Source organism: Leopardus geoffroyi, chromosome C3, assembly GCF_018350155.1.
Source record: "Leopardus geoffroyi isolate Oge1 chromosome C3, O.geoffroyi_Oge1_pat1.0, whole genome shotgun sequence".
Classification (NCBI taxonomy): Eukaryota; Metazoa; Chordata; class Mammalia; order Carnivora; family Felidae; genus Leopardus; species Leopardus geoffroyi.
In genome coordinates, this window is record NC_059338.1 from 151,095,923 (window position 1) to 151,123,577 (window position 27,655).

General features: G+C 40.2%; 1 protein-coding gene across 5 annotated transcripts in view; it reads right to left on the reverse strand.

Annotated features, from left to right (window-relative positions):
• The window catches only part of SNTG1 (syntrophin gamma 1), an 897,410-nt gene that overhangs the window by 863,085 nt on the left and 6,670 nt on the right, over positions 1-27,655 (reverse strand). The window contains exon 1 of one of the 5 annotated variants that reach the window (XM_045455361.1): positions 21,379-21,912. The exons of 3 other annotated variants lie outside the window; for them this stretch is intronic. The gene's annotated coding sequence lies outside the window, so the exon portion shown is untranslated. One more of the 5 variants, XM_045455363.1, reaches the window with a different exon arrangement.

The following is a 27,655-nucleotide window of genomic DNA, read 5'->3' on the forward strand; positions in this document are numbered from 1 at the left end:
TATTCCATATCTTTTTTTTTTTTTATTTCAGAGGACATATAAGTTATGTTGCAAATTAAAAAAAAGCTGATACTTACCATCCATAAGACAGATATTTGTATAGATGTTTAAAATTCATTAATTGATGTTATTTATACAAAACCTTAAAAGGTTTTCTATTATTACATCTTTTTCCCCCCCAAATGAAAAAGTAAAATTCAATGAGAAAAGGCCCTTGCCTAGGGTCACACGGGTGAGTGCTGTGGTAAAGCCAAGCCCAGGTTCTTTCCCTTACATTTTGTTTTCAAAAGCAATTTTCTGTACAACTTCACCTGTCATAGTCATCTTACCACTGAGAATAATTTGTAACTGTTTTGAGTACAAAAGGATCTTTACTCTCCTTTAATCTCTTGTAGGACTTGGGGAGTCCTTAGATTTTAGTAGATGTGGTAAACATATATGTTGAGTATATTAATATACAAATTGAAAATATGAATGAAAACATACGGACATATTCATTGTAAGAATAAAACGGTACACAAGTGACATGAAATATGAATCCGACTAAAGGCTGCATCTCCTAAGATTATTCAACAGAGATAGAAGGTTAACCTTTTCATGTGTTTTAGGTCTTGTCCAGATTAAGAGGAATTGTGTCCTCCAATGGTTGATTTTCATCACATTAACCAGATTCAGATTATACCAGAGGCCCCGTCTGAATAGAGGAAAACATTGTGAGACTTAATTAAAGTATTAAGGCATTTTTACCTCTTTCCAAATAGTAAATATTGTCTTCCATTTCATAAATAAAAAGAAAAAAATCCTGAAATCATTAAAATTACCAAAAGAAAGAAATCAGTGACATCACCACTTTAAAATTAGTACTTTTTAGCTTCTGCACACGGAAGGAAGAAAACGACAAAACTAAAAGGCACCCTACAGAATGAGAGAAGATATTTGCAGATGACATATCCAACAAAGGTCTAGTAGCCAAAATATATAAAGAACTTATAAAACTTAACACCCCAAAAACAAAGAATCCAATTTAAAATGGGCAGAAGACATAAATAGATATTTCTCCAAAGAAGACATACATATAGCCAACAGATACATGAAGAGATGCTCGACATGGCTGACCCTCAGGGAAATACAAATCAAAACTACAACGAGAGATCACCTCGCACTTGTCGGAATGGCTAAAATCAACAACACAAGAAACAACAGATGTTGGCGAGGATGTGGAGGAAAAGGAACACTCGTGACCTATTGGTGGGAATGCAAACTGGTGCAGCCACTCTGGGAAACGGTATGGAGGTTCCTCTATAAGTTACAAACAGAACTACTCTACAATCCATCAATCCACTGTGCATTTGCCCAAAGTACACAAAATCACTACTTCAAGGGGATGTACCCCAATGTTTACAACAAGATTACATACAACAGCCGAGATACAGATGCAGCCCAACTGTTCACCGACTGATGAACGGATAAAGAAGTGGCACACAGTGGCATGTGATTCAGCCATAAAAAGAAGGAAATCTGCCATTTGCCACGACATGGAGCTGAGAGTGTAACGCTACGCGAAATAAAGCAGCCAGGAAGACAAATACCATACGATTTCATTCCTATGTGGAATTTAAGAAACAGAACCAATTAGCAAAGGAAACAATGAGAGAGAGAAACAAACCAAGAAACAGACTCTTCGCTCCAGAGAACAAAAGGACGGCTACTGGAGGGGTCGGGGGTGGGGGGATGGGTGAAATCGGTGATGGGGATTAAGGAGGACACTTGTCACGATCAGCACTGGGCATTGTCTGGAAGCGTCCGATCGTCACATTGTACACCCGAAACGAGTACAATCCTGTATGTGTAACTGGAATGACAATAAAAACTTAATGATGTAGGGGCGCCTGGGTGGCGCAGTCGGTTAAGCGTCTGACTTCAGCCAGGTCACGATCTCGCGGTCCGGGAGTTCGAGCCCCGCGTCGGGCTCTGGGCTGATGGCTCAGAGCCTGGAGCTTGTTTCTGATTCTGTGTCTCCCTCTCTCTCTGCCCCTCCCCCGTTCATGCTCCGTCTCTCTCTGTCCCAAAAAAATAAATAAACGTTGAAAAAAAAAAAAAAAAACAAAAAACAAAAAACTTAATGATGTAAACATTAAAAATAAATAAATAAATAAAATTTGTAATTTTCAAATACTTAACATTTTTTAAGGATCCAAGTAAAATGTTGAAAAGGTTGACATTCTTGATGGTTGGTATGTATGTTTCACCACCACACACATCCCCCAGAGTTTTCAAGATGTTATTCACAGAATCTTCCTGAAGCCGATGCTGGCCAAAACATATACAGAATTATTAGAACTGTGAAGTCATTTTCAAGATTTTGTCTAGTTGTAGGAATGGACTTAAGGCCACTACAGACGCTAGGAGTCTGAGTTCATCTAGAAATTAAAAGGACGCTGAAGGTAGAACAGTAAAGCTGGAAAAGAGAAATCTTTAGGGAAGTATGACATCGTCTTCTGACATTAATATGTGTTAAGTATAGAGAAAGAAAGAAAGAGAAATGCTCGTCCAGGGTAAGGCAGTCGGCACCACAAAAAGAAAGTCCAAAGAAAAGCAGCTTTGCACGCGGATCTCAATGAGCTTCCCAGCTTTTGCACTTAGTGCAACCCTTGGCAAGATCCTGAATCTTTCTGATTCTCAGTCACTTCATTTGCAATATGGGGGGATGCTTGGAATGCCATGCTTTCATGCAGAGATCAGACCTAAGAGGCATGAAATTGTGAATTATTGTCCAACCAATGTCCCCTCCCTCATGCTCCCACCGGGTACAGAGTGCCCATCCTTGCTCCGCTCGTGCTGGGCTGAGCCACATGATACGCTTTCACAATGGACTATTAGTGAACTGACGCAGGCAGAGGTCTTCAGCACGCCTGTGTTCTTTGGCTTGCTCGTCACGCTCCAGCCGTCACTGACATGAGCCTGACAGCTGCCACCCCTTCCGACGGGGCCCCAGAGCGCCCGGGTGCGCAACAGACCTAACCTAACCCGAGTCTGGAGCAAGGCTGAGCCCGGCACAGATCGGCCGAACGTGGGTCATCTGCAGACCCATCAATGGGAAAATAAAGGTTTGTTGTTGTAAGGTAATTCTAAGTCACCGTGTTCATAATGCAGCATTACTGGGGCGATAGCTGATCAGCAGAAGACGGATGCAAGGAGATTAAAGAGTTGCAGACGCTGGCTTTCTGACAATTTAGAGCTGCCCAATGGAATAGGCCACCTCTAAAAATCAAGTGCTTCTGCTGTGTGAGGTGGTCCAGGAAAGTACAGAGGAGGTGCTGGTGGGCCAGGGACCCTGCACGAGGGACTCCGGCAATCAGAAGAGGAGAGTCTCTTCTCTCAACCCCAGATTCTAGCAATCTATGAGGGTGTGTTTGTGTGCGCGTTTTAGTACCAAAATTAACTTAGCAAACTTTTAACACCGTTTTGAACATAACAAATCGAAAGGCTAAAGATCGAACAAATGGATGGTATCTTAAGTAGGGTACTAAATACGTAATTATTAGGTATCTATTCAGAACAGTCTATTCATCCTACCTTAAGAGCAAACTGCATGGTATTTTATACTTTAATGGGGGTACATTATGCCAAATGCAACAACATCAGTTAATATTCATATTCAATGGTTAAGAATATGTTGACACAGGGGCGCCTGGGCGGCTCAGTCGGTTGAGCAGCCGACTTCGGCTCAGGTCACGATCTCGCGGTCCGTGAATTCGAGCCCCGTGTCGGGCTCTGTGCTGACAGCTTGGAGCCTGGAGCCTGTTTCGGATTCTGTGTCTCCCTCTCTCTGACCCTCCCCTGTTCATGCTCTGTCTCTCTCTGTCTCAAAAATAAATAAACGTTAAAAAAAAATTAAAAAAAAAAAAAAAGAATATGTTGACACAAATGTCTGTTCTCCAAATACTTCTTCCTGACACAGGGTCTACTGATTTATGGAAAAAAGGGTATAGTAGGCAATACCATATTCCTTAAAATGCAATTCTGCATTCACAGCCCGAAGATAGCTTTGCAAGGTCAAATCTGATACCTGTTTAACCATCTTAGGCATCATTTTTGTTTTCCCAAAGAAACAATTATGAAATGTGTATCAGAATTCAACATGTAAAAAGATTTGGCACTCAGATATCAGACAGAATCAAGGGATGCGTAAAATAAGGATAAACTTGCAACGCTTTGGATAAGGTCATCTGAAAGCATAATTTTTTTTTATTTTTTTTAATGTTTATTTATTTCTGAGACAGAGAGAGACAGAGCATTGGTGGAGGAGGGGCAGAGAGAGAAGGAGACACAGAATCAGAAGCAGGCCCCAGACCCTGAGCTGTCAGCACAGAGCCCGACGCGGGGCTTGAACTCACAAACCGTGAGATCATGACCTGAACCGGTCAGTCGCTCAACCAACTGAGCCACCCAGGCGCCCCTGAAAGCATAATTTTTAAGTTATCATATATTCAATACCAAACTAGTAATACATAAAGTATGGGGTGGTAATATTCCTTAAGTCTACATTTACATTGTAACCACTTTGTGTGTTTTAGAACCGTTGTGAAATTATTTTTCCTGCTTTCATTTTTAAAATCTTTTGTAAAAAAATTAATTCATTAACAAAACTAATGTGATAACAAATACTGAGAATTTAAACTTGTGGTTGCTTAAAAAATGTTAATTGAACTAAAATGAAAATGAAGTAAAATTCAAATGCAATACATCAAGTGATACAAAAGTTAATTTTTCTGTAAATACTCATTTTAATAGAAGAAGAAATGCCACATAATTTGGAGGACTAGAAACACAGATATTTACAACCAAATAAGTCTTATATTTACTGTGGGGCTCACAGTGAAGTTTTGTTTTTTTTTTAATTTTTTTTTTTCAACGTTTATTTATTTTTGGGACAGAGAGAGACAGAGCATGAACGGGGGAGGGGCAGAGAGAGAGGGAGACACAGAATCGGAAACAGGCTCCAGGCTCTGAGCCATCAGCCCAGAGCCCGACGCGGGGCTCGAACTCCCAGACCGCGAGATCGTGACCTGGCTGAAGTCGGACGCTCAACCGACTGCGCCACCCAGGCGCCCCTCAATATTCTTTTTTTTTAATTTTTTTTTTCGACGTTTATTTATTTTTGGGACAGAGAGAGACAGAGCATGAATGGGGGAGGGGCAGAGAGAGAGGGAGACACAGAATCGCAAGCAGGCTCCAGGCTCTGAGCCATCAGCCCAGAGCCCGACGCAGGGCTCGAACCCACGGACCGCGAGATCGTGACCTGGCTGAAGTCGGACGCCCAACCGACTGCGCCACCCAGGCGCCCCTCACAGTGAAGTTTTAAAAACATGGACTGTAGAGCCAGAGGGGCAAAGATTATAGTTTTGCAGGTTGGACAAACCAGCAATCCTTCCCAAATGCTGCCACGTTGGCTCAGGCCTTCAGAGAGGAAGACAGAACCATGGTCTCAGAGCTTCCAACCTAAATTGATCCTCTGTAATTCCCAGCCTTCATAAATAATCCTGTTCTTTTTTACGCATTTCAGGAAAAGCAACACAGTTTCATAGGCCTGAGTGCATTAAAGTTATCCTGAAATGCCAGCACTTGTCACTGGTGTTTAGTATTTACTGAATGAAACAGCTACTAGAACATATATTTTGTCCTCATCCTACAATACCCAGTCCTCCAATTTTTCTTTCATTGGCTAATTTCTCCAGTAATCTGGAGGCTTCCTGCAGCCAAGAAGGAGTATTGCCTGTGAGTCACATAATCTGGACGTAACCTTGAATATGTGTGTTTCAGCAAGTTACTTAACATCTCCAAGCCCACGTTGCACACACTGCCTTCATTTTTAACAGGATGGACCTGAATATTAAATATTTTGAAAAGAAACTTATTGAACCAAAAAATAAAGTAGTGCCACACTAAAAACAAAAGTATGAAATAAACGTCATGAGTCCGTACTGATACAATTAGTGACTAAATAAACCGAAAAAAGTGGGAGAAAAGACAAGTCAGTCATGAAGAAGAATTTCAAATAATTTTTGTAAATAGTCTGCCTTTGAGAAGGTGGAACCCAACTCCCTACAGTGACTTCCTTCCAAGAGTGTAAGATGGAAAAGGGCAGGTGAGGGGGGTGGGTAGCTTTACGGAGGAGGAACCTGACAAATACCGCCTCGGCCAGTTGACCAAGGTCAACATCAACAGTGATGGGCCATGTTGATCTTAGGCGTCTTGGCACGATGTGAAAGATGGCCGTTTATCCCCATGATCTTCCTCTTCAAAACCATCACCCTGATTATTCATGGGGGGGGGGCAGGAATATCAGACAAACCCCAAAAGAGGGACATCCTACACTCTACCTGAGCAGTACTCCTCTAAACTGTCAAGGTCATCAAGAAACCAGGGAAGTCTGAGAAACCATCACAATTCAAGAGAAACCCGAAGAAACATAATGACTAAATGTATTATGGCATTCTGGACAGGATCCTTTACAAAAGAACAGCAGATTAAAACTAAAGGAAACCCAGGGATGCCTGCGTGGCTCAGTCAGTTAAGGGTCAGATCTGGATGTTGACTCAGGTCGTGATCTAATGGTTTGTGAGCTCGAGGCCCGCACCTGCGCTGTCAGCACAGAGCCTGTTGGGGATTCTGTCTCTCCCTCTTTCTCTCTGCACGCTCCTGCTCTCTCACTCTCTCTCAAAATAAATAAATAAACTTTAAAAAAAAGGAAACTTGAATCAACTGTAGACTTACGTGAAAAATAATGTGTTAATATCAGTTCATTAATTGTAACAAATATGCCATGATGCTTATGATGCTAACTTGGAATGGAGTATATGGGAACTCTCTGTACTCTCCCTGTAACATTATCTGTATATTTAAAGCTGTCCTAAAAAATAAAGTTTATTTTTAAAAAATAAAGGTACTGTATGCAAGAGTTTGGTAAGCTGGAACGTGATCTGCAAGTGAAAGTTAGGATCATGATTAGTTGTTTTTTTTTTTCTTTTCCCCAGTCTGGGGTAGGATTTCCTCATGACAAATGCAGCATCTGCTAGGAAAGCTTCTACCAGATTATTTGGTCAAAGTTAAGAATGCCTCCTTTACTCCCTTATACCAGCGTCCAATTGGAAAAGCAAGTCTATGTTCAGTCTACACTTCCCTCTTTTGTCTTATTGGGCTGTATTGATCTACAATCATTTGTATACATTCCCATATATCCCACTAGATTTTAAGCTTCTTGATGGCAAAGATAGGATTTCTAGGTCTAAACATTTCTCCTATCTTTTATCCTAGTACCTTGCTCTCAGTAGGCTTCCCAGACCCGTAAAAATCTATTACTCCAAATAAGTAAACAATTATCAAGTGGTAAAGCAAGACAGAGTTGCATCTGGAAGAAAAGAATCCCTTCTAGAATTTCTGGCAGCTTGAACTAGACTACGTGAAAAATCCAGTCCCTATCCCGAAAGCTTCCTCCTCTTCTCCTCTAGACTCTGTCACAGCGTTCATGGGATCTGCTAGAGAAGCAGGGCACAGATTCCCTCTTGGGAAAGCCTGCCGGGTGCATGAAGTGAACGGGTCCACATGGCGGGGCGGGCATTCCCAGGCCAAAGGTGCTGACTCCGGCTTTAGCTGTGCTCCTAGTTCCTTTCAAGGGTGCGCAAAACCTCCATGACTGACTTTAAGTGCTTTTCATTAAAAATGTTCTCAGTGTTTTCATATAAGCAATTATTGTTTGATGAGTTTCCGTGGGAAAGCGAGAATTAAGGTAAGCAGTGTCATCAGCCTGCCACTTGTATCCTCAGTTATAGGCGGGGCGACTCTACGCTCCGTTTTGTAACCTCTAGGAGGTGAAGGAGAGCTATAAAGACGACTTGCTCTGTGAAGTGGGGCCCCGTTATCATAGAGAGTCATTCGACCTGCTGGATGACATCGCGTCACCTCTAAAGGAAAAGCAAGGAGCCAACGTTTTTGTATCTCGTGGATGGCAGGTGTGTGAAATGTCAGAGGAGAAGTGTCCTATGAAATTACCCAGGAGCCTGGTTACCTTTTTCCACTTCTGCTTTTTCAGATTTTGAATGCAACAAGACATGGGCCTGAAGAGCTCTTCTCTTGGGACGATGGTTGTCCACTCAGACACACCCTATAAAGAACACCTTAGTTATTCGCGAGTTCAGCGTCTTTAACGTTCTAGTCCAAATCTTCAAGGTGGTCCCAACAGCGCGCTGAACACCGCTCCACCAGAGTTACCATGACTTTATCAATTAACGTTTGCTAAATTTAGAACACCAGTTCAAAGATCGCTTCCTCCAGGCAGTCGTTCCTGACGCCTCAGGCGGGGATGCTCACGATGGCAGGGTCCCGCGTTTCTCCCTCTTGTATTCACACGCATTGTCTATTTTCACTTGTGCGGTTATACGTTTACTATCTGTCTCCCTCACCAGGTTATAAATTCTGTCAGGGTTATTAGGACGACGAGATTAGACACTATGCCTGGCTAGCTAAAATGTAACACGGAGATTTCGGGGGGCTGCAGTTAAACTTGGGAGGGGCGCGGGTCTCCTGGAATGCTGGAGGACTGCCTATCCGCCCTGACTGCTGAATTCTTGCGGGGTGTTTCTGCAGTCCCTGGGGAACTCCATCATCCGCACATTGTATACAAAGCTTAGCAAACCCATAGGACGCAGAGACCCTTGCTGTGTATCTCTGATTTGATTAGCCTCACGATTGTTCACCCCTAAGTCATGCACCCTTCGTTTCTGCATGCCTGGAATGTGGTAGCTTTTGGGACACAGCAAGCCAACCGACATTTGTGATGGGCCTGACACTGCAATAAATGAGAATACGAGTGAGGCCGACGGGGTCTTCGTCTGCGAAGGTTAACCCCCATGCCTTCTCCTCTCTTCCTTAGCAGAGGGTGGGGTTATCTTCGATCCATCAACGCAGGGTTTGTTGGCCATTCCCAGCAAAATTCCATGAGGGCAGGGCCAAAACTGTTTTGTATGCTCTGTCCCTGCCACAATATTGGGAACATAGCAGGCCCTCCATAAATATTTATAAAATGTCATTTGAGTATATATAGAGAATATATAGAAATATATATTTAGTTCTATATATAGAAATAATAGAGAATATATAGAATATATCTATATTATATATATATATATATATATATATATATAGAATATATCTATATATAGAGAATAGAGAGAGAGGGAGAGAATATATAGAAATGTCTTCTGTTGAACATAGTGTCTCTCATGGAGCAAATGGGGGAGGAAGTCAAATGTTAGAAAAGTTTCCTTGGTAATTCTGGAATGAAAATCAATGACTTCTCTATGTAAATTAAAGATTGTACATAATCAATGAAGAGATTAAGCGTGAAACCAAAAAAAGAATGAAATCTTGGCATTTGTGGCAACATGGGTGGAGGCAGAGGGTACTATGCTAAGCGAAATAAGTTAGAGCAAGACAAATCAAACAAACAAACAAGAAAGAAAGACAGGCTCATAGATACAAAGAATAACTAGTGGTTGCCAGAAGGAAGGGGGTTGGGGAATGGGCAAAACAGGTGAAAAGGATTAAAAGGTACAAAACTTCAGCTATAGAATAAATAAGTCATGGGGACAAAAAGTACAGCATACTGAATACTCACTGATAAGGTAATAATTTTATATGGTGACAGAGGGTAACTACACTTATAGTGAACATTTTGTAATGTATATAATTATGAAATCATTATGTTGTACACCTGAAACTACTATAATATTGTATATCAACTATACATCAAATAAAATTAAACAAAAATTGGGGGCGCCTGGGTGGCTCAATCAGTTAAGCACCTGACTCTTGATATCGGCTCAGGGCATGATCTGACGGTTCACGAATCAAGCCCTTCATCAGGCTCCAAGCTGACAACACAGAGCCTGCTTGGGGTTCTCTCTCTCCCCCTCTCTGCCTCTCCCTTGGTCGCACATGTGCACTCTCTCTCTCAAAATAAATAAATAAACATTAAAAATTTTTTTAACGTTTCAATTAGAAATGTTAAAGAGATAAAGCATGTTGGAATAAAGGTATATCTACCACTATGACTGGGTCAGCCATCCTTCTTTCCCCTTAGAAAATATTTCACAGAGAAAACTCCTTTTTTCCTAGCTAACTGCCACCTACCCCAAGAATGAACACAGGCTTTCCTCAGATACATTATCGTGTTACAATCTCTGGTCTGGATTCTCTGTCTTTTAATATATTTTTGCTTATTCCTCTTCAATGCATTTGTTGAAGACCACCCAGTTCATTGTCTATGGGCCCGGTTTTGGGAGTCTTTCGGGGCATTTGGTTTGTGCCCTTCTGCCTCCTCCAGATTCGGTGCACTATTTCTCTGTCATGGGTTGGCTCAGTCCCAGCACCTTAAATTCCAGGGACCTCAGATGATACAGACCAAATCCTGACAGAGTGGAATCCCAGGAGCCTAGAACTCACCTCATTCCATATCACGTCCAAACATCCTCCAGTGGGTCATTTTATATATGGGATTTTTAGGGTTTTCACATTTTAGTTTATCACTTCATGTATTTTGTCACTCCCCTTTTTATTTTTAAAAATAAAAGGCAGAGAGGGGATGTTCTCAACCTACTGAATCCTGGACCTTTTCAGAATCTGCTGTCTTCCCAAGAAGCCCCATGCTTAGAATTTCTTCTGAAATTCAGTGCCGTCTGGGAGAACAGAGGTATGGAAGGCGGGCCTTTCTAAAAAAAGAATCCATGAGTGTGGAATGGACTAAGGGGTTAGAGAACAAGTTGTTCAGTCTAGTTACTTTAAAAGCCTTAATGACTTAAGGCTTGAAAGAGTCAGAGCCAACTCAAAAGACATGCCCAAGAATTCTACATACAAAACATATGTACAGTACATGTTCTTCATTAAATGAGCATTTACCGTGTGTCCACTAAGTGGGCAAGGGGTTTTTACAAAGCTGTGATAAAAACCACATGCTATAGGGCTCTGTCATTCAATTAAATGAGATCCTAATGGTTGAAAAAACAGTTGAACAGGGGCAGCTGGCTGGCTCAGTCGGTCAAGCGTCCCGCTCTTGATTTTGGTTCAGGTCATGATCTCACAGTCGTGACACTGAGCTCATTGTTGAGTCCCCGGTCAGGCTCTTAAGAGCCTGCTTAAGATTCTCTTTCTCCCTCTCCCTCTGCCCCTCCCCTGCTTGCGCTCATTTGCTCTCTCTCTCTCTCTCTCTCTCTCTCTCTCAAATGTAAACAGTAATAATAATAAATTAAAAATTAAAAAAAAATTTGAAGAGAGTCTAAAATTTGCTCGTCACTCCAGAAAGACAAATTCAAATGTCAGCATATGAACTGTCACCGAACAGAATGGCAAACTTAAAGAATGGAGGAGGCCAGAAGTTACCCAAAATGTGAGAAAATGGAAACCCTCATGCACTAGTAGAGACAGTATAGATTCAAAGAGCCACTTTGGAAAACAGTCTGACAGTACTTAATGAAATTAAAATTGTGAAACCCTGCCGACTCAGCAAACCCGTAAGTCAATGAAACACATGCATGAGGACTTTGTTATGCTACCCCGTGTGGTATCGGGCCCTGAAAACCATCTGTGGCTCCATCTCCGGGAGAGAAGTATGTAAAAAATGGTAGATCACAAGGATGCGGTGCCACGTGGCACCCAGGAATATGGAACTATATAGGTATACGAACAACGTGGTGATGTCTTCATGAGCGTCGCTGGAGGAAACAAGTGATAAATAGAAGGAAATTTGTAGGGCGACTTGCACACCGTTTGTAGAAATTTCTAACACACAAAACGTGTTATCTGTATTACAGGGATATTCCCGTATTTTAAAACTCCTTCCTCCACATTTCTCCACTCGCCTCTGGGCCCACGGGAGCCTGGGCCCAGCAGGTGGACGTCAAGGGGCCTTCCTGCCTCTGGCTTCTGCTTAGATGAAGTCCGTGGGAGGCACCCATGGGAGAGCTGGGGAAGAGAGTTTGGGCTATCTGTTCCCGAGCCCCTGCCCGTGGAGTCCTGGAGCTGGGAAAGTCCCTCTGCAGGAAAGCACAGGTCCTGGCAGGCACCTCTGTCTACACGCTCACCTTCTCTGAGGCCAGATGAGGACTCCCCTTCAGACACCACCCCAGGGGGATACCGCTCGCTCACGCTGGTTCCCTTCATCCTGCCCACGCTACAGAAATTGGCCATTTGTTAAATTCCCTCCCGATCTCCTACTTTCAGCGATCTATGTTTCCTGCTGAGACACTGACTGATAACTTCGGTCATGAAGTCCAAGGAAACGATGGAGGAAAGGAAGAAAGAGAGGGAGACAGAGAGAGAGAACAGCTAGGGGGAGGGAGGGAAAGAGGAATCGCACTCAGTGTTAGGTAGACACTGGCAGAGTGGTACAGCGCTTGACCCTGACCACACAGCCGCGGTTTTCAACTTGAGGGTCCGATTTAATAAACATGCACCACGTTTCTTCCTCCGTAAGATGTAGACCACGAATGCCATTCACCTTCTAGGATTCTGGTGCAGATTAAATTAGACATGGCAAGTGAAGTACTTAGCACACGCTCGGCTGATACTGTTATTTCGGAAAATATCACGGGAAACGACCGTGCCTGAGATCAGAGAGACCGGTGGGGCTCAGCTTGTGAACAGCTTTGCGAATTATGCAGGGAGTTACCCTGAGAGTCGCGGGCAGTCGGTGAAGGCAAGCGGTCAAGGGCCGGAACGAGTAAGGTTTGGGTTTGAGAAATGAACCGGAGAGCGGCAGGGCTTCGAACAGAGTCGGAGGACCAGTGAGGAGACTGCTGGCACAGCCATGGTGAGCAGCCAAACTCAAAGTCAAACGCAAAGCAGAATTTAAGACTGACCAGGTATAAAAACAGGAGGCACAAAGACAAAGGCAACGACTGTGCCAAAACTACTAGCTTGTGGATCGGGTTACAGTAGTATTTCACAGAGAAGCCAAAGAAGAGAGACAGGGGCAGCAAAAGAGAGAGAGGGAGAGAGAGAACATGCTGTCCTCAAGAGAGCTGAGCAACCCTTGAAAGAGGAGTGCAAAATCAAGCTCTAAAAAAGTCACATGTTGCCTTTGTTGTTATTTTTCACTAAGTCTACTTTTAGCTCCGGGGTCCTTTGCCACTGTTAGTTGAAGAGGCCTGGTCATTCGTCCCACACGTTCCCCACTCTGGAAATAGCTGATGGAATCCCAGTGCTACTGCATAACATACCTTCTTGCCCCCTGTATCTCCTGAAAAATGGTAGTCAGGCCTACATCAGCACTTTCCCATAGAAGTGTAAGGCCAGCCACACAGGTCACTTTCAATTATCTAACAGCCACTGAAAAGGTACAAAGAAATAGGTTAAATGAAATTCTCACGGCAGCATTAGTGACGACAGATGACGTTCAACAAGCTGCACATATTTAAAGGGTGCAATTTAAAACTATCACCACAATCAAGAGACTCAACGCTATTTAAGCTAGTTTGACAATTATATTTTAACTGCCAAACACGCGAAGGATACTTGCACAAGTCTCCAAAACCGCAAGTTTCATACTAATTCTTAAAAGAATACTAAGTTCACAATGAAACCGACTCATAATAATAAACAGGGACATTGTAGCAAAAGTGGCTTTGATACTTTAAGCACACTGAATCTTCAAGGCAAATCACTAGAGGATCCACATATAAAAAAGAAACGAAAATGTTCCTTTCATCCAAATCAATTTTTAAATTTACTTTTAAAAGGCATTAATTTAGCTGACACAATTTTGGCCAACTCTATTAATGATCCTTACTCGTGTACTAAGCTTTTTAAATTATATCCATTAGTTTGCAATGACTTTGCATTTTGGAAACTCAACTCTTGCCAAATAAGGACACAGGATCCATTCCAATAAGATTCTATTCAGTGGTCATAAACATTTCTTTTGAGAGAGAGAGAGAGAGAGTGAGAGAGAGAGAGAGAATGCAAGCAGGGGAGAGGGGCAGAGGGAGAAAGGCAGAGAGACAGAGAGAATCTTAAGCAGGCTCCATAGTCAGCACAGCAGGGACCAGTATGTTTTCAAACAGGGCCACCTCCTCTGTTTCAATGATTCTTTCTTGTCCCTCGGCTTCTCTTCCTTACACGAACTCATTTTTTCCAGGTGCCCAGCATTTCTCGGATGTAAAATCTGAAACATCTCTGCCTGTGCTTAATATCAAAAAATGAATTGTGGCACCAAGGGCCCTTACTAAGGGAAATATATGGGGGCCACTGATCATATGCTTCTTTTTTTTTTTTTTTTTTAGCTTACTTATTTTATTTTGAGAGAGATATAGAGAAAGCACAAGCAGGGGAGGGGCAGAGAGAGAGGGAGAGAGAAAGAATCCTAAGCAGGCTCCACAATCCATACCAAGCCCAACCCGGGGCTTGGTCTCACGACTGTGAGACCATGGCCTGAGCAGAAATCAAGAGTCAGACGCTCAACTAACTGAGACACCCAGGCACTCCATGATGATATGCTTCTGATTCCTCATTTTGTCAGGGTGCTCCGCAAACATGTATTCTCAGAAGACAACACCAGAATGTCCAGGAGAGCTGTAACCGTTCACACACACACTTCTATTTCGCTACTCTCTCGTTACAGGAATACGATTAAGAGTTAAGAAATCTCGAATAGGGTCTATTCATACATGTAAAAGCTTCCCAAAACTGCTTGGCCGGTTTTATTAACCAGTAATCTAGACAACCGTTCTGGTACTGGATAGATTCAAATTCCTGGTGGGAAGTAAGTATTGGCATTGATTTCCAGGCCTTCTCACACAGATGTGTAATGATGACTTGTAAACCCATATCCAAGACTTTTTCTCCGCAAATTCAAAGAGAAGCAATCCCTTGATTTCTGCATTTGTCTCCAAGCTTCTTGTCTAAGCCCGTCAAAGATCCATTTGTAACATACATGCCTAAACTTGTTTAAAATATTTGTCTGACTGGGCATCTCATACTGTAACCCATATTTCCCTAGAAAATTAGATTTTAAATCAACTTATTACTTGTTCAAAAGGATATTTCATAGGCTTATACAAGTATTTTTTTGCACTTGTATTTTTTTATGAAATGTCACATGAACTATATAGATAATCACAGCATTGACAATTATTTTGGGGTTTACTTTGCATTCATTTCACTTCCTGGAACAAAAGCTATCATAAGATACATACCCTCCAGGGGAATGTTTTCTAGTCAACAGCTTTGCCCTTGAGGTCTCTCCCACCCAAATAGCAATCTTTCCTTTCTCAATTACAGCATTTCTTCCTTGAATTAGTAATTCAATCTTCAAGTGGAATATGGCTCAAGCTTCCATGAATTTCTTAGTTTGCAACTACCATTCCATCCTGCTTTCCCTCAAAGAAATTCCATGTGACAATATGACAAAGAACATATTACACATTTCAGGTAAATATTTTATAGATGTGTATATATAACATATGTAATATGCTATATATAATATATTCTCTAGTATATGCATATTATATACAACATTACGTATATAATATATAGCTCTATATATGTAATATAAACCTGTTATATATGATATATAACATTACATATGCATACTATATATTCATATTGTATATATTACATATATCCAATTACATAAACAATGTTGTATATAACACACATATGTATACAACGTACACATCATCCATGTAATGTACACACATATAAATGGTATATGATAATACATATTACAATTCATATCTTTCTATGTTACATCTATGGTATACATATTATATATGTACATAAATCTGCATAAGATAGATACACACACACACACACACATATAGGTATATATGACCAGGAAAGATAACCATGGGAGGGAAAGGTATTTTTTGCAAGGAAAAGTGCACATAATCAGAGAAGATATCCATGGTGAAGTAAGTCATCCATGACAAGAACAAGAGAGTAACTAAATCAAATACAGGTTAAGGTTATGGGTACCAGCCTCAGAGCACTCATTACAGAAGAGACTTGCTCACACACACTCTAGTCTCAGAGACTGTTCCATTTACTTCTCTAAGCATATTTGATTTCTATTATGAGCTTACAGAGTCACAAAGAAAGTAAATATCTTGGATATGAATTTTACGTATGTACTTATTCTTTCATGCTGATGCCTCGTCTCTTTCCTGAACAAATTCTAAGCTAAGCAGAGACGAGGTAATGCATATTAGCATCCCTTCCAAACTGTCTAGCACTGAGTTGAGGAAGTTACAAACAAGTAACCATCACATGACTGAATGGGCATCATGCAAGGTGGAGTAAAAGTGAATGGGTTCACCTATTTTGAAACTTAGTACCAAAGTACAGTAAGACTATGTGGTCCTAGGATGAGCGCAGACATCCAGAGCAATGAAAAAAATGGGGCCCAAGAATAAACCCTTACATCGGTGGCCAACTGATTTCCAAGAAAGGTGCCAAGGTCAGTCAATGATGAAAAATAATCTCTTCAACAAATGGTGTCGGGACACCTGCATACCCACATGCAAAAGAATGAAAAAAACAAAAAGCTATATAATTGGAGAAGATATTCTGAATCATATAACTGATAACGTTCTAATGCCCAGAATGTAAAAAGAACTCTTACAAGCCATCACCAAAAAGACAAACACTCCACTTAAAAACTAGGCAAAGCAGGGACACCAGGGTGGCTCAGTCGGTTAAGTGCCTGACTCTTGATTTCAGCTCAGGCCATGATCTCATGGTCTGTGCGTGTGGCTCTGCACGGACGGCATGGAGCCTCCTTGGGAGTTTTTCTCTCTCCACCCCTCCCCTGCTTGTTCTCTCTCAAAATAAATGAATAAACGTTAAGAAGACAAAAATAAATAAAAGTTTAAAAACTAGGCAAAGCATTTGTACATTCCTCTAAACAAGACATATAGTTAGCCAATAATCACATGAAACAATGCTCAACATCACTAATCGTCAGATAAATGCAAATCAAAACAAGGAGATACCACTGACACCCAGTAGGATGGCTATTATCAAAACCATAGACATGACAAGGGTCGGTAAGCATGTAGAGAAATTGGGTCCTTCACACATTTTTGGTGGGAATAGAAAATGGTGCAGCTGCTTTGGAAAACAGTTTTGCAGTTTTCCAAAATGTGAATCAAAATGTGAACCATATGATCAGGCAACTTCACTCCTAGATAGGTACATACCCACGAGAAGTGAAAATGTATTTTCACAAAAAACTTGTAGATGAACATTAATAACTATTCAAAACAGTCTAAAACGTGGAAACACCAAAATGCCCATCAACTGATGAGACAAACAAAATGTGTATACTCATGCAATAGATTATACATATATGAAAATAGAGTATTCATTCATTCTACAACATGAATGAACTTTAACATTATTATGTGAAAAAGCCCAGATTTTATGGTTCTATTTATATGATATGCCCAGAAGAGGGAAATCCATTCTAAGCTAGAGATGGAAAACACAGCAGGGGTTTGCTGAGGGCTGAGAAGAGAAGAAAAAGGTACAGAGTTTCTTTCTGGGTGATGAAAATATTCTGAAATTAGATAGTGGTGATGGTTTGCATGACCTTGTAAATATACTGAAAGCCACTGAGTTATATATTCTAAAAGGCTCAATATTATGTTATGGAAATTGTATTGCAACTTATTTTTTATTATTTTTTTCAGTTTATTTTTTAAAAAGCCATAGTGAACAGGGAAATTGTCAGTAAATCTAAAGATGTGCTAACTATTTTTTTAAAAATGGCAATAATGACTAGTTTGAGACAGTCAGAGACAGTGGATCACTCAATATAGCACGGAACGTCATAATGAAACTGTTATTAACAAATAGTCTCGGTGAAGGATCTAAAGGTGTTTACTGTACTATTCTTTCAACCTTTTCGGAGGATTGAAATTTTTCAAAAAAAAAAGTTTAGAAGAAAAGTAAATGGAATCGCATTAACGTTAAACATCACAGCAAAAACTACATGCAAGACTTTAAAAAGGTAGACGTTCACTCACGCAACAACTATTTTTGAGCACTGACAATATGGGAGGGCAAAGCACCAGGAAATCATCAGAGAAACTGGATCTTGACAGCTCATTTCTTTTTAGAAGTGAATAATATTCCAATGTCTGTTTATTCCTTTGTCAGTTTATCCACTTAGCTACTGAAGTACATCTCGACGGCTTCCAAGTTTTGGCACTTATGGGAAAAGCTGCTATAAGCACCCAGGTGCGGGTTTTTGTGTGGACATATGCTTCCCATTCATTGGGTAATACCAAAAAGCACAACGGTTGGGTTGTATGGTCAGATTATGTTCAGATTTGTAAGACACTGCAAAGTGGTCTCCAAAGAGGTGGTACTATTTTGCTTTCCCACCGGCAATGAGTTAGAGCTCTTTCTGCTCCAAATCCTCACCGGCATTAGGTGTTGTCAATGTTTTTGCACTTGGGCCGTTCTAATGGGTACACAGTAGTATCTCGCCTTAATGTGCAATTCCTTAATTGCGTATAATGTTAAACATCTTTTCATAGGCTTTTTGCCATCTGTACCTCTTCTTCGGTGAGGGTCCGTCTAGGTCTTTTGCTAATTTTATTTTATTGGGTTGCTCACTCTTCTATTGTTGAGTTTTAAGAGTTCTTTATATATTTTGTTAATAGTCCTTTATCAAATATGTCTTTTACAAATAATTTTCTCCCAGTGTGTGGCTTGTCTTCTCATTCCCTTGACATTATCTGTCACAGAGCAGAAGTTTTTCATTTCAGTGAAATCCGACTTCTCAATTACTCAATTATTTTTCTAAGGAATTGTGTCTTCGTATTGGATCTAACAAGTCATCACCATACCTAAGGTCATCTAGATTTTCTTCTTTTTCTTTTTTACAGTTACAAGTTCTTATCCGAATTCCGGTCAGTTAACACACGGCATAATATTACTTTCAGGTGTAGAATGTACTGATTCATCACTTACATACAACACCTAGGACTCATCCCAACCAGTGCCCTGCTTGGTACCCATCACCCATCTAGCCCATCCCCCTGCCTACCTCGCCTCCAGCAACCCTCAGTTTGTTCTCTGTAGTTAAGAGTCTGTTTTGTGGTCTTAGACTTTCGATGTTGTCCTGTGTTTCACCGTTTTGTATTTTACATTTAGGTCTAGGATCCATTTTGAGTTACTTCTTAAGAAGGGTATGAGATTTGTGTCTAGATTCATTTTTTACTCATGTGCATGCCTAGTTGCGCCAGCACCATTTATTGAAAAGACTCCAGCGTTTTTAAATTGATTGCTTTTTTAATTGAATGCTACTGATTAAAGACCATGCCTTTGGAATTTTAAACATTTGAAATTTGGTGTGGTTTTGTTATGTGGCACAATATATGGTCAAGTTTTTGTAAATGTATGTGTGAACTTCTAAATAAGGTAAACTGCCAACAATCTATATTTGTACACATTATGCAGATTTTTTAATTTATTTTCTTAATTTAATGCATATTTATTTTTGAGAGAGAGAGAGACAGAGCGTGAGCAAGGGAGGGAGGGCAGAGAGCGGGAGACACAGAATCGGAAGCAGGCTCCAGGCTCTGAGCTGTCAGCACAGAGCCCAACGTGGGGCTCCAGCTCACAAACCGTGACATCATGACCCGAGCCCAAGACAGACGCTTAACTGACTGAACCACCCAGATGCCCCACACATGATGCATATTTTCAAAATCTGCATACCCACATCCTTACTGTTATATAATGTGTGAAACATTATAAAATCAAGTACATATGGCATTAACTAAAACGCTTTTTAGAAAATCAACAATTGTGTGGGAACATTATTGAATTACTTAAATGTCTGCATTAATTCTTAGAAAAATACTGCTTTACACCTATTATGTATCAGAAAGTAGTGTTCATAGAGCAAAAGTAACTGGTATAAATTGACCATTCATCAGTGGAAAACCGGAGTTTAAAACAGTATTACTTGTTCAAAATCCTTTGTTTTCTACAGTATATTATCTGCCTTTTTAAAAATATTTTTATTTTTAGAGAGAGAGAAAGAGAGAGAGAGAGGGCAGGGAAGAGGGGCAGAGGGAGAGAGAAAGAGAATTTTAAGCTGGCTCCACTCTCAGCGTGGAGTCTGACACAGGGCTTCATCCCATGACCCTGGGATCATGAATGGAGCCAAAATCAAGAGTAGATGCTCAACCGATTGAGCCACCCAGGCACCCCTTACCTGCCTTCCTGATACGCATTATTAACATATCCCGATAAGTATCGAAGTATACTTATAATGAGACATTCTGGCTATCTATTACTATGTAACAAACTACATATACGTGAATGTTTATAACAATGTAGTCATTGTAGCCCCAAATTTGAAACAACCCAAAAGTTCTTCATCCACTAGATAGGCCAACAAACTGGTAGAACAACGAACAAACCATGGAATACGATTCACCAATTCAAAGGATAAACTTCTGACATATGCACCAACTTGATTGGATCTCAAAGGCATTTTACTGAGTGGAAAAATAAAAGTCAATCTCAAAAGATTATATATTATACGATGGCATTTATATAGCATTCTCAAAATGGCAAAATTCTAGAGAATGGATTAGTGCTGGGTAGGTAAGTGGGGCTTAAGGGTTAGAACAAGGAAGTTCTTTTGTGGTGTTAAAACAGTTGTATATCTTGATTGTGGTGGTGGTTATGTAAATCTATGCATGGTGTAAATAACATAAAACTACACCCAGCACAAACACACACACACACATACAAATGGGTTGAGATAAAAACGGGCGAACTCTAAATAAGAGAGTTTGTTTCACAGTAATGCGCAAATATCAACTGCTGGGACTATGGGGTACTATTTTATAATTATGTAAGAAGTCACCCTGGGGGGAAGCTGGGGAAAAGTTTCACAAGAAACCGGCTCTGCAACACCCTTTGAATCTATAATGCTGTAAAGAGGAACAGAAAGTTGAAAAAGAGACTGTCCAAATACAGCACCGCTGTCCCTTGCTGCGTCTATGATGGGCATTCGGTCACAGTTGCTGGAGGGAAGACTTACCACTTGTCTGTTCTCTAGCTTCTTACCCCCATGTTGCTCATTTACCCTGAACGATGGTTCCATAGAGAGATCCTCATGAAACATGATTTCATGTTCTTTCCCCATTCTCAGAGTGTCACCACTAACGACGCCATAATGTCTGGTTCCATTTCAACTCAGCCATGCACTCATCTGAGTCTGCCAACCAACCTCAACAATTTTCTGAGGGTCCGTTTCCTAACCCAACAATCTGTCAGTGACTACATTTCAGGTTGTACCTTGTAATGAGTCCGTGGTTCTGGACATCCCTCCTTGGCCTCATTACACTCTAACCTTCTTGAGGTCCGAGACTGAGCTTAGTCTTTAAAAGGAAACTGCTGTATTACTCTGCATGCCGAGGTGGCCTACGAATACTTGTACGAACAGAAGCCACTAAATTAGGAGCTGTGCCCTCCTCTACTCATCAGTATTCTGACCACTTCGTGGTGAAATTTAGAATTTTGGCCATGCCAGCAAAACAAGTGAGGAACACAGATTTTTTTCAAACTATTTTGTTTTCTACAAAGTACATTCACCCTTCTTTATGAAAGACTCAAGAATTTAACATGGTTGAAATATCGTATCTTCATGTACTAACATACGAACCTCATTTTACAGTTCCATGCATTGTAGAATTTTAAGAAAATTTTAGACTGTTCACTTAATCACTTACATAACTAAAGTTTTTACTGTTTTAGCAGAGCTAGTTGATATAGTAAACCCATTCATTAAACTTTAATCTGCCTTGAACTTCCCTTCAAAACATCCCAGAAAATTACAAACCCACCAGTATTCCAGGAACTGGCATATAGCTTGAACAATCGAATACACAGATCTAACGATGTTCTATAATGTCTTGATTCGCTATCATCTGTTAAACATTTATTGCTAATTCACTTTATAACGTGCTTTATTAAAAGTCATTAAAAACGGCAGCTGCATCCCGTAATCATTTCCTAAATATAAAGACTGCATTTATAAATGATCTCCTTGTTCAAAATACTGCCATACAGCTCACAAACTCTTTGTTGGAAGCCAGAAAGCTTTTATTCTTCACAAAAAGAAATGCTAAGTAATTCATCCATTGCCAAACTTTTTTTTTTTTTTTTTTTGGCCATGTATCGGCCTTGTTCCAACTGCTCAATTTCCATGTTCGTGAAGAGTAGTTATGATATAGTCTCAGATTGATGCCTGCAACTTTTATGTATTTGAGTTCCATTTTGCTCCTAGGATTCAATATCTTAATGTGTATGCATTCTTGATAAACCTGAAAAGGCTGAGTGATTTGGCTCTTATGCAAATATTCTGGGGCTACACATGGAAGGAAGAGACTGTATCTCATTTGGAGTTTTGTTAATTCTATTCAGGAGAAAATAGCCTGTTGGGGGGCTTTACATGCTTATAAAAATAGCATAAGGGATTTCTAAGCTTCATTTAATTGATTATTCTACGATTATACTGTTTTTATATATGTCAAGGCATTTTCACAGAGAACTAAAGTTTGGATATGATTTAAAGAAATTCATTTTCACAAAATTCGCATCGTACGTAATAGAATTGCTTCTTTCTCAAAGCAATTTCATTTATTCATAAGCATAACTGGTAAATATTTAGCAGTTTTCAAATTTTTGATAGTATCCCCTAAAACAATGCAGGATGCCTGTGATTTATTCAGTAGACGTATGTGTGCATATACTACTTTAAATAGGACCCACAGGTAGGATTGAAAAAATCTTTAAAAAAAATATTGCCATTTGCTATGCCAGGTGAAATATCAGTGTAACAAAAGATGATCATAACTACTAAAGTAGACACGAATCACTACAACGATTGGTAAGTTTATGGAGGAAGGCGAGAAGGATTATAACCAAAGAGTTGCCTTTAGTAAGCTCATTTGCATTTAAGTCATGGAAATTTACAATTGGCAGGAAAGAAATTATTCCACGTCTCAAATGAGGCCAGGACAAAAAAACAAAAAAACAAAACAAAACAAAACAAAAAACCAATGGTCACTACATCAAAAGGAAAGGAGTTGATTACCTCACAGAGAACTTTGTATAAACCCATAACCAGATCATTCCTTGTGCCCATGGATTGCTAACTAGCCTATCACTGCCAGGTATACAGACACTGGCACAGGAATTCCATTCAGATAATAGTTGGCAGCATTATCTGCCTTACCTCTCCCCTTTGCCCTCCTCCACATTGATAAACACCTCCTGTCCTCTATGGCTTAGCCTCCCAGAGAATCACTGACTCCATGCCCGACGGTGACTCAAATGTGCCTCATTGATTCAAAGCAAAAGCTCACATTGCCACTCTATACCATTGGATTCCATGGGAGGTGAGGGAGTAAATCATCCACTGTTTGGTGGCACATTAACTCCTTCAGGGTTACTGGGGAGTCTTTTAATGCACTGAAAAGGTAATTTGGTAAATGGCACACTAGTGGTTTAGAAAAGTGGCCTCCAAAAAGTGGATAATTTACTCCTTTGGTACTAAGGTAAAGCCGGGCAATTATCTGGGGAATTTGAGTGGCTTGAGAAAGGAATTTGAATATTAGACAAGAGCAAATATCTTGTTTGCCTGAACTCTTTTGGAAAGTCTAGCCGTTCGGATGGACGTCGCAATACTTCTGTGGTCCTTCTAGATCATTCAGTTCAATGAGAGATAAAAAGTACAGAGGAGGCTTAGGTCTGAAGATCTCTTGTACCCAATTTCATACTCAGAAATTTCTTTTAGAAAAAATATGTAAATATTACACACCTAAAGCGGAAAGGACCTATAGATACGGATACAAAGGAGGATATAATGAAAAAGACGTTATTATTTGAAATTAATTTCAGCCTTTCAGGTAAAGTCAATACTACGTTGCATCATTATTAATGGAGAAAAGTTCATTTTCCAGTAACTGAAACAAAAGAACAATTATTGCATATTTTACATATTTTATGTGATCCCCTAAAATAAGTATTGAAATAATAGGAAAAATAAAAGCTTATAAGTAGATCTCTTCCCAAGTATTATGTGTATCTCTTTTCGATTTACTCTGTAACAAACGATATTTTCTCTCACCAGACCTCCATCACCACAGGCAAGATTTGCAACAAAGTAATGCAACAAAGTATTCACTTTCCCAGAAATGTGGTCTGGCCAGATTTTAATGGGGGTTGTGAACTGGGAGTGAAAAGGTAACTGTATTGCTTCTTATACATTCTTAGCAGGAATGTGGTAGCCCTTGGCCTTAGTTTGACCCTTAAGACCTCACACTCTTAAAGGTTATCTGAATCAGTTTTCAAAAACTGTTCTCTCCAAGATGCCCAATGATTGACTTTCGTGTGAACCCAAGCACTTGAATCCTTATTACTGTTACTTCCACAGCATCAACAGTGTTAACCAATCAACAGTGTTCTTGAAATGTTATGTATTTTCCCTCGCACGTTTCTAAGTATTTTTTTTTCTAATCCTCTCTCCTATTACTTTTCCATTCCCAAATATGGATGGTTACGTTCATAAACAACTATCTTCCCTTCATTCTCTTAAATAGTTAATATATCTTCCTAGTTTCAGAAATAATCTTTATTGTGATAACCGAGTCTCGTAAGTCAGGTTTTACCCTCTTTCTGAAACAAAGGGTTCCTTCACCTGCCATGTGGCTGTTATACCCTTTCATCACTCCTCTGACGTGTCCCAAGTCGGATGTGACACGGTTCCTTCCAAACAACAGCATTTTATATTTATATGCTTTAGTATTTCTCTGGCGCGTATTGAAAACATTATCTCATATGGTCTCTCCTTCTTGATTCTTCTTTTGTTTATTAGTGGCATCACTCTCATCTGATCATCCAGTTTTAATTGACTCCTTTTTTAACCTTATCCCCTTAGGTCACATTCCTATCACCTCCAGACTGAATTACTGCAACAGAATTAATGCTGGTCCTTCATGACTCCATGATGCTTTGAAATTATGACTTCAAAATGTCATGAGGTGGTCCACAAACCTCCCTATCTATATAAGATTAGGATCAAGATAATATGGGAGCCCTTCAAGATCCTCAAGAACCTAAACTCCTTTGTAACTTTGTTACTAGCTTTGTAACTTTGTAACTAACTTTGTAAAATGTCAGTAAAACACAGTTGCTGAGTTTTATTTTTATCACAATCTACAGCAAGTGAAGCATGTGTGAGGCGAGATATGCAAGTAATAGGTGCCAGTGCGTCCCCCCAAACCACCTATAGAATGTGGGAAAGTACAAAGCATTAACCAAACCTTAATCGTAAATTAATCTAGACAGAAATCTAGAGAATTGAGAATTGATTTAATCTAGAGGAAACTTGCCCTGATCGCAGTTATCTCATTTGCAAAACAGGAATGACAGTCAACCTCACAGGCCTGCCATGACAATCACATGAGACTCCTTAATGGGGATTTAAAAAAAAAAACAAAAAAAACAAAAAACACTGTAAACATCATACAAAATGAAATTAAAATGGAATGGAAATTAAAGGATGAATGGAAATTAAAGGCAAAGGTGAAGTTTCCCGGAACATATCATGTTCTACGAAGATTCGATACAACAATGAAATACTCTAATGTCAAGGGACTTTCTTAAAATGTATTGTCCTAGAAAGAAAACACAAAACGGAAAATAAAAATCAGTTGACTAGGTGGGGAACAGGTAAATCACTTGAAGGATTTATAAGCAGAGAAAATGATGAGCTCGAAGAGAAGAAACGCACAGCCTACCTGTGAAGTGAATGAATTAGAGGAACTCCTTATTCTTATTTACCTCAAGTAAATTGAGGTAATTTGTGCCCTGTTGTATGAGGGTCATTAGGGTAATTGTGCCCTATTGTATTACTTCTTGGTCATATTATCTATCATACGAGGCGCAAGATGTAGGCAATTAATCTGCGTTTAGGAGTGTTACTTCTTCAAGATTAAAACCAGACCAGAGAAAAACAAAGACAAATAGTCTAGTGAAAATGGAGCAGGATTATCATATGATAAATGAGGATATATTATTTAAAAGTGCTCGGAAAAAAAAGAAAAGAAAAACACCGCCAAGGAGAACGCTATCCGGCAAGAAGTACTCTTCCTCGCCCTGGTCTCTTCTCTCACACGGTTTGTGTGGCCTTTTGACATTACTCACTTCGGAGCAATAAAGTAGAAAGGACACCCGCAAAGCTTTGGTGCACAAATGACACTGAAGGGCACATTGCCTACATTTCAGCTTAAAACGTTCTTTCTTAGAAAAGCAAGCTCTTGGAGACACACTAGGCCTCGGAGCCCACTTTGGGGGAATATTCTATCAGCACTGGATGATGAGATGACTTGGAAATGTTTCGTAGGCTGGCCGGTAACATGACAGCGGACAGCTGCTGTTCCTTCTATCAGGTAAGACAGCCCGCCTTTCCTTCCTGAAGAGTGCACTAAAATCTGTGTTGGGGGACAGGAGGAGTGCTTTGCGCTTAAAAGACTACTGTCTGTTATCAATAAATGATTATCTTTCCTTCTCTTCACCTAACAGGTTAGTCAAGGTTAGCATCTGAGTTACTGTTGCTGCTGCGTCCATATGAGAAAAGAAAGTTAATAGTAAGAAGAGAGGCTAGAAGAAAATACATTATGGAATACTGTTAACCTATCCCCATTCCTATTTATTCTATAAAATATTTTTCCCCCCGCTATATTTTTGACCATCAAAGACATGGACTATCTACTTCATATCAGCCACTCCTCATTATTTGAGATTTATTGCTTGGAAACTTCTACAAGGTATTAAGATGAAGGGTTTTTTTTTTGTTTTTTTTTGTTTTTTGTTTTTTTGTTTTCTGCCAAGTCATGGTTCATTCTCGTATTTTTAGATAAAAAAACAGAGAGGACTAGTAAAAGACTCCGACTAAGCACGTCGGTTTTAACAAATGCCACTCAACTCAGAAGAGTATGGCTCTGCGGGCTACAGGGCAAAACGCACCCTCTGTACTGTGAGGCCAGCTTGTGATGCACTTGGTTCTATTAAAAAAAAAAAAAAACTCGAAATGTTACATTAGCTGAAAATGAGGAGATTGCACCCAAAACTCTGCTGTCAGTTCCCAGAGTTTGCTCTAATTGAGGAGAATTGAGAGTCAGGAAACTCCTGGTGGGGGGAGGGTGTGGCGGGGGGAGGGGGGGATTGCTCTCAGCAGTTTGCTGCAGGCCCTACTGGCCAGCCACACTCAGTAGCTTACATGCCTGAGCCCCGTAGGCATTGCAAGTTACAATCTACACAAAGAAATGTAGGTTTAGATGTGTCAACGGAAAAAGAAACGGCCTATAGGACAAAGCGTGAAGAAGACAGCCAGGTAGTGGTAAGCATGGTATGCTTTGGAAGACAACACAGGAGATTTGTCTGGAAAAACAGTAAGAGAAAATTGTGGGAAGGTCAGAGCCACAGGATGTGGATCGGGGAACAAGCCACGTAATAACAAACACCACCAACTTGACCGATTTCCTGCTGGGTGGGGGCAGGGCACTTA